This window comes from Salmo salar, chromosome 05, assembly GCF_965601325.2.
Source record: "Salmo salar chromosome 05, fSalSal1, whole genome shotgun sequence".
Taxonomy (NCBI): Eukaryota; Metazoa; Chordata; class Actinopteri; order Salmoniformes; family Salmonidae; genus Salmo; species Salmo salar.
This window is the reverse complement of record NC_138295.1, coordinates 27,487,863-27,501,540: the sequence shown is the minus strand read 5'-3', so window position 1 is coordinate 27,501,540 and position 13,678 is coordinate 27,487,863.

Sequence of the window (13,678 nt, the reverse complement as noted above, 5' to 3'; positions counted from 1 at the left end):
CTAGCAGGTATATCTCACTGGTCACCCCCAAAGCCAATTCCTCCTTTGGTCGCCTTTCCTTCCAGTTCTCTGCTGCCAATGACTGGAACGAACTGCAAAAATCACTGAAGCTGGAGACTCATATCTCCCTCACTAGCTTTAAGCACCAGCTGTCAGAGCAGCTCACAGATCACTGCACCTGTACATAGCCCATCTGTAAACAACCATCTATCTTCCTCATCCCCTTAATGTATTTATTTTATTTATCTTGCTCCTTTGCACCCCAGTATCTCTACTTGCACATTCATCTTCTGCACATCTACCATTCCAGTGTTTAATTGCTATATTGTAATTAATTGCTATATTGTAATTGCTATATTGTAATTACACCATGGCCTATTTATTGCCTTATCTCCCTTATCTTACCTCATTTGCACTCACTGTATATAGACTTTTTTCTATCTTTTTTTTTCTACTGTATTATTGACTGTATGTTTTTGTTTATTCCATGTGTAACTCTATGTTGTTGTATGTGTCGAATTGCTATGCTTTATCTTGGCCAGGTCGCAGTTGCAAATGAGAACTTGTTCTCAACTAAACTACCTGGTTAAATAAAGGTGAAATAAAAAAATAAAACAATAAAAATCCCATTCAATTCAACCACTGCTAAAACCTACCTGAATGTCCCAAAGGTGTGCATGTGAATATGTTGGCCATGTATTGATTGAAAATGCTGTACTATAATAGATAAAATCATGTTTTTTGTAAGGTATTAGAAAGGGTCAGCCATTAACTGGAGGCAAGATTACCACCAAATGGAAGTTGAGCTAACAACACATTGGAATTCTCTAGTGCGATAAAGGCTCCTCTCCCAATCTATTTCAGTTAGCAGCACAGCTATCTGAGCTAGACTTTGGGGATTGTAATGGCTTTTGCTCAGGGGATGGATTATCTTCTTCACACTTGTTATCAAAAGTTTGAATCTATGTCATAAGATAGGAAATACCTGGATCCCAGACCTGTGGTATCCAATACTGGTGTCCAAGTCATCCTTGGTGAATTAACTTCTTTATTCTCTTATTTTCCCATGTACAGCTATCAATATTTGAGTACTTTTAGATAGGTTATCTCCAAATGGTTTGTCAAAACTTTGGAGATTTTAAAGTGGAGCCAATGGGTTTAACCAAATAGGAATGATTTACTTAAGCGGGTTTACATAAATTATACTTTAACTCTTAACTGTAAGTCACTCTGGATAAGAGTGTCTGCTATATGACTAAAATGTCAAATGTAACTCTTCAGACAAAACTTGGGGATGTTTTCATCCTTCTAATCAAATCCTTGTTTGAGGATTTTAAGGACTGCTAATTTACTGTAAATGACGCTGTATAACTAAATGTAAAATACACCAGTGTAGTAGGTGTGGTAGAGTAGCTTACTTGCAATGATCCTAAACCATTTCAGTTAAATAGAACATGCAAATAATTCATGAGACTGTTGGATGTAATTGAGTACTGATGGAGAGTAAAATAGTTTGATTCACGTTTATATACGGTAGATAATGTGGTGTATATCAGATAATTGGTCAAGTCTTCAGGACAACACAGCTGATTGAATCATCTTCTGTACTTTAAAGGAATTTAAAGGATTTAAAGGAAACTCATTTGTGAGGCACCTGCAGCTTTTCTCTGAACGAGTAGATCTCCCTAGGAAGGGAAAAACAAAGTAGCATTTATGAGTTGTAGGTATTTGTCAGTCCAAAATATCTTAACAATCCTTAAATAATGATGTCTCCATTGAATACTGTTCACTTAAAATACCACTTACAGAAATGGTCAAGCATGTGTGGTTTGAATGGGTTCATTCACAGACCAGATCATGTCCTTTGATATATCATGCATGGCCCTTTTGAACTTTAAATGCATTTGCATCGAATTCCTCAATTGCTGTGGATATAGTTTCATAATAGTTCTAAGAAGTGATATAGCAAATGAGAGGTCAGTTACGCCCTGAGAACAAGGCCTGTGCAGAAATAGGAGTGTGTGTACAATTGAGTTTAGTGACCAAAAGTATGTGGACACCTGCTCGTCTAACATCTCCTTTCAAAATCATGGGCATTAATATGGAGTTGGTCCCCCCTTTGCTGCTGTAACAGCCTCCATTTTTACGGTAAGGCTTTCCACTAGATGTTGGAACATTGCTGCTGGGACTTGCGTACATTCAGCCACGAGAGCATTAGTGAGTTCAGCACTGATGTTGGGCGATTAGGCCTGGCTCGCAGTCGGCGTTCCAATTCATTCTAAAGGTGTTCAATGGGGTTGATGTCAGGGCTCTGTGCAGGCCAGTCAAGTTCTTTCACACCGATTTCGTCAAACTATTTCTGTATGGACCTCGCTTTGTGCACGGGGGCATTGTCATTCTGGGCCGCTCCTCTGTGTCATACAGCCGGGACAGTGCGTCTGCTTTCACGTTCTGGGAACCTGGTCTGTAAGAAAGAGTGAAAACAAAACGGGTGAAAACATGGCCCACCTTGCCTGGCAAGGGTTCAGTCTCCTCGCCGCCCAGATGTACTCCAGATTACGGTGGTCAGTCCAGATGAGAAAAGGGTGTTTAGCCCCCTCAAGCCAATGCCTCCACGGCTTCAAGGCCTTGACAACAGCCAACAGCTCCCGGTCCCCCATGTCATAGTTTCGCTTCGCCGGGCTGAGCTTCCTCGAGAAGAAGGCACAGGGGCGGAGCTTCGGTGGCATACCCGAGCGCTGAGAGAGCACAGCTCCTATTCCAGCAGCGGACACACCCGCCTCCGCAATGAACGCCAAAGAGGGATCCGGATGGGCCAGCACGGGAGCCGAGGTAAACAGAGCCCTCAGGTGACCAAATGCCCTGTCCGCCTCAGCCGACCACTGCAAACGTACCGGTCCCCCCTTCAGCAGTGAGGTAATGGGAGCCACTACCTGACCAAAACCCCGGATAAACCTCTGGTAGTAATTGGCAAACCCTAGAAACAGCTGCACCTCCTTTACCGTGGTGGGAGTCGGCCAATTACGCACGGCTGAAATGCGGTCACTCTCCATCTCCACCCCTGAGGTGGAAATGCAGTACCCTAGGAAGGAGACGGACTGTTGGAAGAACAGGCATTTCTCAGCCTTGACGTACAGGTCATGCTCCAACAGTCGACCCAGCACCCTGCTTACCAGGGACACATGCTCGGCGCGTGTAGTGGAGTATATCAGAATGTCATCCATATACACCACTACACCCTGCCCGTGCAGGTCCCTGAAAATCTTGTCTACAAAGGCTTGGAAGACTGATGGAGCATTCATCAACCCGTACGGCATGACGAGGTACTCATAATGCCCTGAGGTCGTACTGAACGTCATCTTCCACTCGTCTCCCTCCCGGATACGCATCAGGTTGTAAGCGCTCCTGAGATCTAGTTTCGTGAAGCAGCGCGCCCCGTGCATTGACTCAATCGCAGTGCCGATAAGAGGTAGCGGGTAACTGTACCTCACAGTGATCTGATTTAGGCCTCAATACGGGTGCAGAATTCCCTCCTTCTTCACAAAAAAAAGAAACTCGAGGAGGCGGGTGAAGTGGAGGACCGAATGTTCCCCTGACGCAGGGATTCGGAGACATATGTTTCCATAGCAACCGTCTCCGCCTGTGATGGGATACACGTGACTCCTGGGAAGTGTGGCGTCTACCAGGAGATTTATCGCACAATCCCCCCGTCGATGGGGTGGTAATTGAGTCGCCTTCTTTTTGGAGAAGGCTAGAGCCAAATCGGCATATTCGGGGGGAATGCGCATGGTGGAGACCTGGTCTGGACTTTCCACCGTAGTAGCACCAACGGAAACCCCTAAACACCTCCCCGAGCACTCTCAGGACCACCCCATGAGAGCCCTCTGTTGCCATGAAACAGTGGGGTCATGACAAGCTAACCAGGGTAGGCCTAGCACCACGGGAAACGCAGGAGTCAATGAGGAAGAGACTGATTCTCTCCTTGTAACCCCCCTGCGTCACCATGCCCAGAGGAGCGGTGGCCTCCCTAATCAACCCTGACCCTAATGGTTGACTGTCCAAAGCTTGAACTGGGAAGGGCATAACCACTGGAATGATGGGGATCCCTAAACTATGGGCAAATGATCTGTCTATAAAATTCCCAGTCGCGCCTGAATCGATGAGCGCCTTATGCGGGGAAAACTCAGGAAAAGTAACAAACAAGAACATGTGTGCAACAGAGGGCTCTGGGTGAGAATGGTGCCTTCTCACCTGGGGTGATGCCAGAGTGCCCTGCCTGCTGCCTCGACCCCCAGAGGAACCAACCCGACACCGACCGGCAGTGTGACCTCTGCGGCCACAGATGGTGCACGTGAAGGAACCTCCACCGGTCTCCCTGAGCGATGCACCTCCCAGCTCCATGGGCATCGGAGCGGTGGTGCTGGGGGATGGAACCGACAGACCCCCGTCTGGACGTCCGCGGGTGGCCAGCAGGTTATCCAGCCGAATGGACAGGTCCACCAGCTGGTCGAAGGTGAGGGTGGTGTCCCTGCAGGCCAACTCCCGACGGACGTCCTCGTGCAAACTGCAGCGATAGTGGTCGATCAGGGCCCTGTCGATCCATCCCGCGCTGGCGGCCAGGGTCCGAAAGTCCAAAGCGAACTCCTGGGCGCTCCTCGTCCTCTGCCTCAGATGAAAGAGACGTTCACCTGCCGCTCTTCCCTCGGGCGGGTGGTCGAAGACACAGCCTTTAAATGTTCTTCTATTTTTCTGTCTTATTGGATCATGTTGTCAGGCATGGTTTGTCTGATAGAAATAACATCTATGTAAAATATTCTGTAACAAGTGTTGTTTTTGTGCTCAATGGTTGATCTATTCATAATTATTTAAGGTGAAATCCTCGAAATGGTCCAACGTCGTATCTTCTTCTCCCCACATGGCGTTGGCCTACTCCAGGGCTTTCCCCAAGAGGGATGAGATGAGGGCAGACACCTTCTCACGGCCCGAAGGAGCCAGCTGGACAGTTGTCAGGTAAAGGTCCATCTGTAACAGGAAACCCTGGCAGCGTGCAGCCATCCCGTCGTATTCCCTGGGAAATGCGAGACGAATCCCACTGGACCCGGGTGTGGAGGGGGTGAGCAGTGGAGACCCCGGTTTTGCTGGGGAGGGCCCTGGAGGGACTCTCTGTCTCTCCCAATGGTCCATCGTCTGGACGACGTGGTCCATTGCGGCGCCGAGGCGGTGAATAATTGCCGTGTGCTCCTGGACGCGGTCCTCGACCCCTATACAAGGGGCACCTGCTCCTGCTGACTCCATCTTGTGGGTGTGTATTTCTGTCAAGGTGTGGGTGTAGCTGGTGCATTGGATGTCAGGTGCAGGAGAGCAGAGATGAGTGGACAAGGCACTTTACTGAGGCAATATATGAATAGAATGCAACCGCGTCACAAAACAAATGCCCTCAGAACAAGTGAGGCAGCACTAAGTGCAAAAATAAACAAAGTACAAAGTACAGGCTGTCAAAAAGCACGGGTGTAAAATATAACCTGCGCAAACCAGCCGGAAGAGTGCCAGCTTGACAATTAACAATTACACATACAGACATGGGGGGACAGAGGGTTAAATACACGACAAGTAATGAGGGAAATGTAAACCAGGTGTGTGGGAAAATAAGACAAAACAAATGGAAAATGAAAGGTGGATCAGCGATGGCTAGAAGACCGGTGACGTCGACCGCCGAATGCCACCCAAACAAGGAGAGGAACCGACTTCGGCAAAAGTTGTGACACCAAAGTACAATCGCTGGATAATAAAGTGGACAAACTGAAAGCACGTATATCCTACCAACAGGACATTCAAAACTGTGATATGTTAAGTTTTACCAAGGTGTGGCTGAACGACGACATGAATAACATACAGCTGGCGGGTTATACACTGTATCGGCAGGATAGAACAGCAGCCTGGTAAGACAAAGGGTGGCGGTCTATGTATGTTTGTAAACAACTGCTGGTGCACAATATCTAAGGAAGTCTAGAGATTTTGTTTGCTTGAGGTAGAGAATCTCATGATAAGCTTTAGATCACACTATCTACCAAGAGAGTTTTCATCTATATTCTTCGTAGCTGTCTATTTACCACCACAAACCGATGCTGGCACTAAGACTGCACTCAATGAACTGTATACGGCCATAAGCAGGAAAAAAGGAAAACGCTCATCCAGAGGCGGCGCTCCTAGTGGCCGGGGACTTTAATGCAGGGAAACTTACATCCTTTTTACTTCATTTCTACCAGCATGTTAAATGTGCAACCAGAGGGAAAAAAACACTAGACCACCTTTACTCCACACACAGAGATGCATACAAAGCTCTCCCTCGCCCTCCATTTGGCAAATTTGACCATAATACCCTACTCCTGATCCTGCTTACAAGCAAAAATTTAAGCATGAAGCACCAATGACACGGGCAATAAAAAAGTGGTCAGATGAAGCAGATGCTAAGCTACAGGACTGATTTGCTAGCTCAGACTGGAATAAGTTCCGGGATTCTTCCGATGGCATTGAGTAGACCACATCAGTCACTGGCTTCATCAATTAGTGCATCGATGACGTCGTCCCCACAGTGACTGTACATACATACCCCAACCAGAAGCAATGGATTACAGGCAAGATCCGCAGTGAGCTAAAAGGTAGAGCTGCCCCTTTCAAGGAGCGGGACTCCAACCCGGATTTTTATAAGAAATCCCGCTATGTCCTCCAACGAACCATCAAACAGACAAAGCATCAATACAGGACTAAGATCGAATCCTACTACGCCGGCTCCGATGCTCATCGGATGTGGCAGGGCTTGCAAACTATTACAGACTACAAAGGAAAGCACAGCCGAGAGCTGGCCAGTGACAATAGCCTACCAGACTAGCTAAATTACTTCTGTGCTGGCTTCGAGGCAAGTAATACTGAAACATGCATGGGAGCATCAGCTGTTCCGGACGATTGTGTGATCACGCTCTCCGCAGCCAATGTGAGTAAGACCTTTAAACAGGTCAACATTCACAAGGCCACAGGGCCAGACGGATTACTAGGACGTGTACTTTGAGCATGCTCTGACCAACTGGCAAGTGTCTTCACTGACATTTTCAACCTCTCCCTGTCTGAGTCTGTAATACTGTCACGTCCTGGCCAGTATAAGGTTAATTGGTATTGTAGTTTGGTCAGGACGTGGCAGAGGGTATTCGTTTTATGTGGTTCGGGGTGGTGTGTTTTGTTGAAGGGGCATTTGGTTTAAGTATTCCGGGGTTTTTGGGCACTGTTTGGTTTTCAGGTATTCTATGTTTAGTCTAGTATGTCTGTTTCTATGTTTGGTTAATTGGGGTTGGGACTCTCAGTTGAAGGCAGGTGTTGTCTATCTGCCTTTGATTGAGAGTCCCATATATTAGGGTGTGTTTGTGTTTGTTATTTGTGGGTGATTGTTCTGTGTTAGCCTTGTGCCTTGCAGACTGTCAGTCGATCGTTATTTCTGTTTGTTATTTTGGTGTTCATTTTGTATTCATTAAAACGTCGAGATGAGCATTCACATACCTGCTGCGTTTTGGTCCTCTTTAACCGACGACAAGCGTGACAAATACCAACATGTTTCAAGCAGACCACCATAGTCCCTGTGCCCAAGAACACTAAGGTAACCTGCCTAAATGATTACCAACCCGTAACACTCACGTCTGTAGCCATGAAGTGCTTTGAAAGGCTGGTCATGGCTCATATCAACACCATTATCCCAGAAACCCTAGACCACTCCAATTTGCATCCCGCCCCACCAGATCCACAGATGATGCAATCTCTATTGCACTCCACACTGCCCTTTCCCACCTGGACAAAAGGAACACCTATGTAAGAATGTTATTCATTGACTACAGCTCAGCGTTCAACACCATAGTGCCCTCAAAGCTCATCACTAAGCTAAGGACCCTGTGACTAAACACCTCCCTCTGCAACTTGATCCTGGACTTCCTGACGGGCCGACCCCCAGGTGGTAAGGGTAGGTAACAACACATCCACCACATCCTCAAAAAAGATTCTACAGCTGCACCATCGAGAGCATCCTGACTGGTTGCATCACTGCCTGGTATGGCAACTGCTCGGCCTCTGACCGCAAGGCACTACAGAGGGTAGTGCGTACGGCCCAGTACGTCACTGGGGCCAAGCTTCCTGCCATCCAGGACCTCTGTACCAGGCAGTGTCAGAGGAAGGCCTTAAAATTGTCAAAGACTCCATTTACCCTAGTCATAGACTGTTCTCTCTGCTACCGCACGGCATGCGGTACCGGAGCGCCAAGTCTAGGTCCAAGTGGCTTCTAAACAGCTTCTACCCCCAAGCCATAAGACTCCTGAACATCTAATCAAATGGCTTCCCAGACTATTTGCATTGCCCCTCCCCCCCTCTTTTATGCTGCTGCTACTCTCTGTTATTATCTATGCAGTCACTTTAATAACTTTAATAACACCTGTTGTATTTGGCGCATGTGACAAATTCAATTTGATTTGATTTGATACCCAAGAAGACTCGAGGCTTTAATCGCTGCCAAATGTGCTTCAACAAAGTACCGAGTAAAGGGTCTGAATACTTATGTAACTGTGTTTTATTTTTATTTTTTATATATATATATATATATATATATATACATTTGCAAAAATGTTTTAAAAAAACTGTTTTTGCTTTGTCATTATTGAGTATTGTGTGTAGATTGATAAGGGGGAAAAAACTATTTAATACATTTTAGAATAAGGCTGTAAAGTAACAAAATGTGGAAGAAGTCAAGGGGTCTGAATACTTTCCGAATGCACTGTATAGCATATATCCGGCTATGAAATGTGTCCTACATTCTTTGGTAAGGGAGGACATTTCACATTCCTAGAGTTAATGACTTACTGTTGAGAAGAACATATTTGTTGTTGTCTTGGCTGTAATTGTCATACTTGTTGTGCGCCCAAACGAATTTGCTGCGGACCTCGACAGATTGCTTATCTAGAAAGTGGGGCGGTGAATGCCTGCAAAAGTGGAAGTGGTGAATAATGGTTGGAGAACAATGCACCTACATTCACTCAACATGCCTGCTTTGGTGCTATCACTTTCCCATTGGAAATGTGCACACAGCGCAGGTAAAATGATTCTGACTGACTGAAAATAAAATACATTCAATAAAGTATGGGTTACCACATGTGGGGCCTACCATGGGTTTTGATATCTGTTGGTGACTCTGTCCTCAAGGCCGGAGCGGAATTCAGCTCTCTACAGGAACAACATGGTCTGAGTCACTTCAAAACTTCTATGTTATAACAGTTAAATGGATGGCTGAATAAAAATGTCACAATTGAAGTGGCTTTGTCTTAATACCCATGTAATGCTGTCATCAGAATGAAAGTATGTGTAAGAATAGGGTCATGAGCCATGACAACTTTGGGAATCGTGATTAGAGTATTGTCTTCTTACAACACTCTGAGCATTGTGACATGGACAATTGTGACATAATTTGTTGAGAATCATATGATTACAGTTTTGCCTTATGACAACATTTTGACTATTGTGACAGGTGAGCATTATGACATCATTATTATAGTATTGTTTTATGACAACATTCTTACCATTGTGGCAGGTCAAATCAATATTTACATTTACATTACATTTAAGTCATTTAGCAGACGCTCTTATCCAGAGCGACTTACAAATTGGTGCATTCACCTTATGATATCCAGTGGAACAACCACTTTACAATAGTGCATCTAAATCTTTTAAGGGGGGGGGGGGGGGGGGGGGTTAGAAGGATTACTTTATCCTATCCTAGGTATTCCTTAAAGAGGTGGGGAACCTCTTGAACCATTTAAACATGCTGAATGACTTTTCAACACAATACTGATATAGGTCTAGATAAGACAAGCTTACATTAGCATATGTTGCATTCGCTTTATGTCATACCACAATAAAATATATGATGCGGCTAATCTACTAAATGTTCATCAAGGTCGCCTAACTGCCTCCTTTATTAATAATCTAATTAACATCCAGCTCACAGGCTTCATTTGGGCTCCACCTTAATTTGCATATTTCTGAGCGGAGTCCTACTGTTCAGCTGCTGGTGATATTGCATGGCCCATCCCACCCCTCCAATGTAGCACTGTTTGGGCATGGGGTTGGGGGGTGGGGTGCAGGGAGTAGGCCGGCACAGGTCATTCAAATCGCTTGTACCCATAGGTGACAAAGGGCCAACCCCAATCTAGCGGGGAAAGTCGATCAATCTTGCACTGTAGTCTCCAATTCCATCTGGACCTTGTTAGAATCAACATAGTGAAATGTGAGAACCATTCATACATAGTGAACAACACAGAGCCCTAATCTAAAGTAGTACCCTTTAGAGGGCATTTGCCAATGAAAGGGCTGTGCCAAGTATCTGTTATCCACTCACCCCCACAGTTCCTTGTCCTGACCCATCTACATGTCATTGAAATCACAAAATACCAATAAGCAGGGTACCGCATTTCCACCTCAGGGGTGGAGATGGAGAGTGACCGCATTTCAGCCGTGCGTAATTGGCCGACTCCCACCACGGTAAAGGAGGTGCAGCGGTTTCTAGGGTTTGCCAGTTACTACCGGAGGTTTATCCGGGGTTTTGGGCAGGTGGTGGCTCCCATTACCTCACTGCTGAAGGGGGGTCCTGTACGTTTGCAGTGGTCGGCTGAGGCGGACAGGGCTTTTGGTCACCTAAGGGCTCTGTTTACCTCGGCTCCCATGCTGGCCCATCTGGATCCTTCTTTGGCGTTCATAGTGGAGGTGGACGCGTCCGAGGCTGGGATAGGAGCCGTGCTCTCTGAAGCTCCACCCTTGTGCTTTCTTCTCGAAGAAACTCAGCCCGGCGGAGAGGAACTATGACTTGGGGGACTGGGAGTTGTTGGCTGTGGTGAAAGCCTTGAAGGCGTGGAGACATTGGCTTGAGGGGGCTAAAGACCCTTTTCTCATCTGGACTGACCACCGCAACCTGGAGTACATCCGGGCAGTGAGGAGACTGAATCCTCGTCAGGCAAGGTGGGCCATGTTTTTTACCCGCTTTGTGTTTACCCTGTCCTACAGACCAGGTCTGCACTGTCATGCACTGTCCCGGCTGTATGACACAGAGGAGCGGCTCATGGATCATACTCCCATACTCCCGGGCTCCTGCCTGGTAGCGCCGGTCGTGTGGGAGCTGGACGCGGACATTGAGCAGGCGTTACGTACAGAGCCCGCTCCCCTCCAGTGTCCAGCTGGGCGTCTGTACGTTCCGTCTGCTGTCTGTGACCAGCTGATCTATTGGGCCCACACGTCACCCTCCTCTGGTCATCCTGGTATCGGTCGGACGGTGCGCTGTCTTAGTGGGAAGTACTGGTGGCCCACTTTGGCTAAGGACGTGAGGGTTTATGTTTCCTCCTGCTCGGTGTGCGCCCAGTGCAAGGCTCCTAGGCACCTGTCCAGAGGTAAGTTACAACCCTTACCCGTTCCACAACGGCCGTGGTCGCACCTATCGGTGGATTTCCTGACCGATCTTCCTCCCTCACAGGGGAACACCACGATCCTGGTCGTTGTGGATAGTTTTTCTAAGTCCTGACGTCTCCTCCCTTTGCCTGGTCTCCCTACGGCCCTACAGACTGCAGAGGCCTTGTTTACACACATCTTCCAGCACTACGGGGTGCCTGACGATATAGTGTCTGATCGGGGTCCCCAGTTCACGTCCAGGGTCTGGAGGGCGTTCATGGAACGTCTGGGGGTCTCGGTCAGCCTTACCTCGGATTTTCACCCCGAGAGTAACGGGCAGGTGGAGAGAGTGAACCAGGATGTGGGTAGGTTTGGAGTGGGTGGCGTTCGTGCCCTGGGCAGAGATAGCCCAGAACTCTCTCTGCCACTCCTTTACTAACCTCTCCCCCTTCCAGTGCGTACTGGAGTACTAGCCGGTTCTGGCGCCTCGGCATCAGAGCCAGATCGAGGCTCCTGAGGTGGACGACTGGTTCAGGCACGCGGAGGAGACATGGGACGCCGCTCATGTTCACCTTCAGCGAGCCGTGCTGCGCCAGAAATCCAGCGCAGACCGTCACCGCAGTGAGGCCCCGGTGTTCGCACATTGGTATGTTTACTTTGTGCTATTTATTAAGTAAAGAGCATTATTCACTCATCTCTGCTCTCCTGCGCCTGACTTCATGCACCAGCTACACCCACCGCCTGACAACATTAGGCAGATGGTTCGAGTCGCTGATATTTATTGAACAATAAGGGGCAGGCAAGAGGCAGGTCGATGACAGGCAAAAGTTCATAAACCAGTTCAGAGTTCCAAATGATACTGGGCGGCAGGCAGGCTCGAGTTCAGGGCAGGCTGAATGATGAGGCAGGCGGGCTTAGTTTCAAGGCGGGCAAGAGGTCAGAACAGGGAGGACTAGAAAAACCAAGACTAGAAAAAAAAGGAGCTCGGAAAAACACGCTGGTAAGCTTGACAAGACAAGAAGAACTGGCAACAGATAAACAGAGAACACAGGAATAAATACACTGGGAATAATGGGGAAGATGGGTGACATCTTGAGGGGGTGTTGACAATCACAAAGACAGGTGAAACAGATCAGGGTGTGACACCCATGCCTGAGTTCTGAGTTCTGGATAAGCTCTGTGATCATCACCAAAGCTAAAATGAGTTTTCATTATTGTAGTTAGACCACTGGGAATAGCTTTGATCACATAAATAAACTGAAAAGGTATTGGAAACTCATTCAATGTCATAAATTGGTCAGATGAAAGAATATTACTCCTGTTGTCAAAAACACGAACAAAGTAAATATTCCTCTCATGCCAGCTAGGGTAGAACAATGACTCATTCCTTACAGTTATGTCTGAATTATTCCACAAAATAGTTTTATGTTGGGAAAAATTGTGCAGGAAACATCTTTTCCGGGACATTAAAGCTTGTTGGTGAAACCTAGTAACTTTAGCGGGTAATCTTTCAGAAATATAATTACATTTCAGTAAAAATTTAAGACCTCCCAATTTATTAAATACATTGTTTGGAATGAAATACCAAATTAATGATGTATTGACCAAACATCTTTTCAATCAATTGATCTTGAAAGGGTTATTTATGTCAACAAAATCCAACACTTGCAGACCACCTTCAGTTTTTTTATTTGAGAGGACTGACTTTTTAATTTGTGAGACTTACTTTTCCAGATGAAGTCAAGAAATGTCTTGTTGATCTCTTTACAGGTAGAGAGATTTACAAATAAAGATAATGAGGGGTACACAAAGCGAGACAGTCCCTCTGCCTTGGACAGAAGCACTCTCCCAATTATTGAAAGATCCCTTTGTAGACAATTATTAAATATATTCTTGGTTTTCTTAATTTTAGGAGAGAAATTCATATGTTGTCTGACTAAGTGGTTTTTTGATAGATGTATTCCTAAATATTTAACACAGTCCTTTACAGGAATATTTTATATTTCTTTATCATCTGAGTCATAAACATAAGATTTCACATTTAGAAACATTTCGTTTTAATCCAGATGCAATAGAGAATGCAGTGACAGCATTAAGGACATGGGAAACCTGGTCTTTATCTTTTAAAAAAAAGAGTAGTATCGTCTGCAAGTTGGGGAATTTTGATTTCTCTGTTAAAAATGGATAAACCATGCAGATTTGCATTATTCATAAT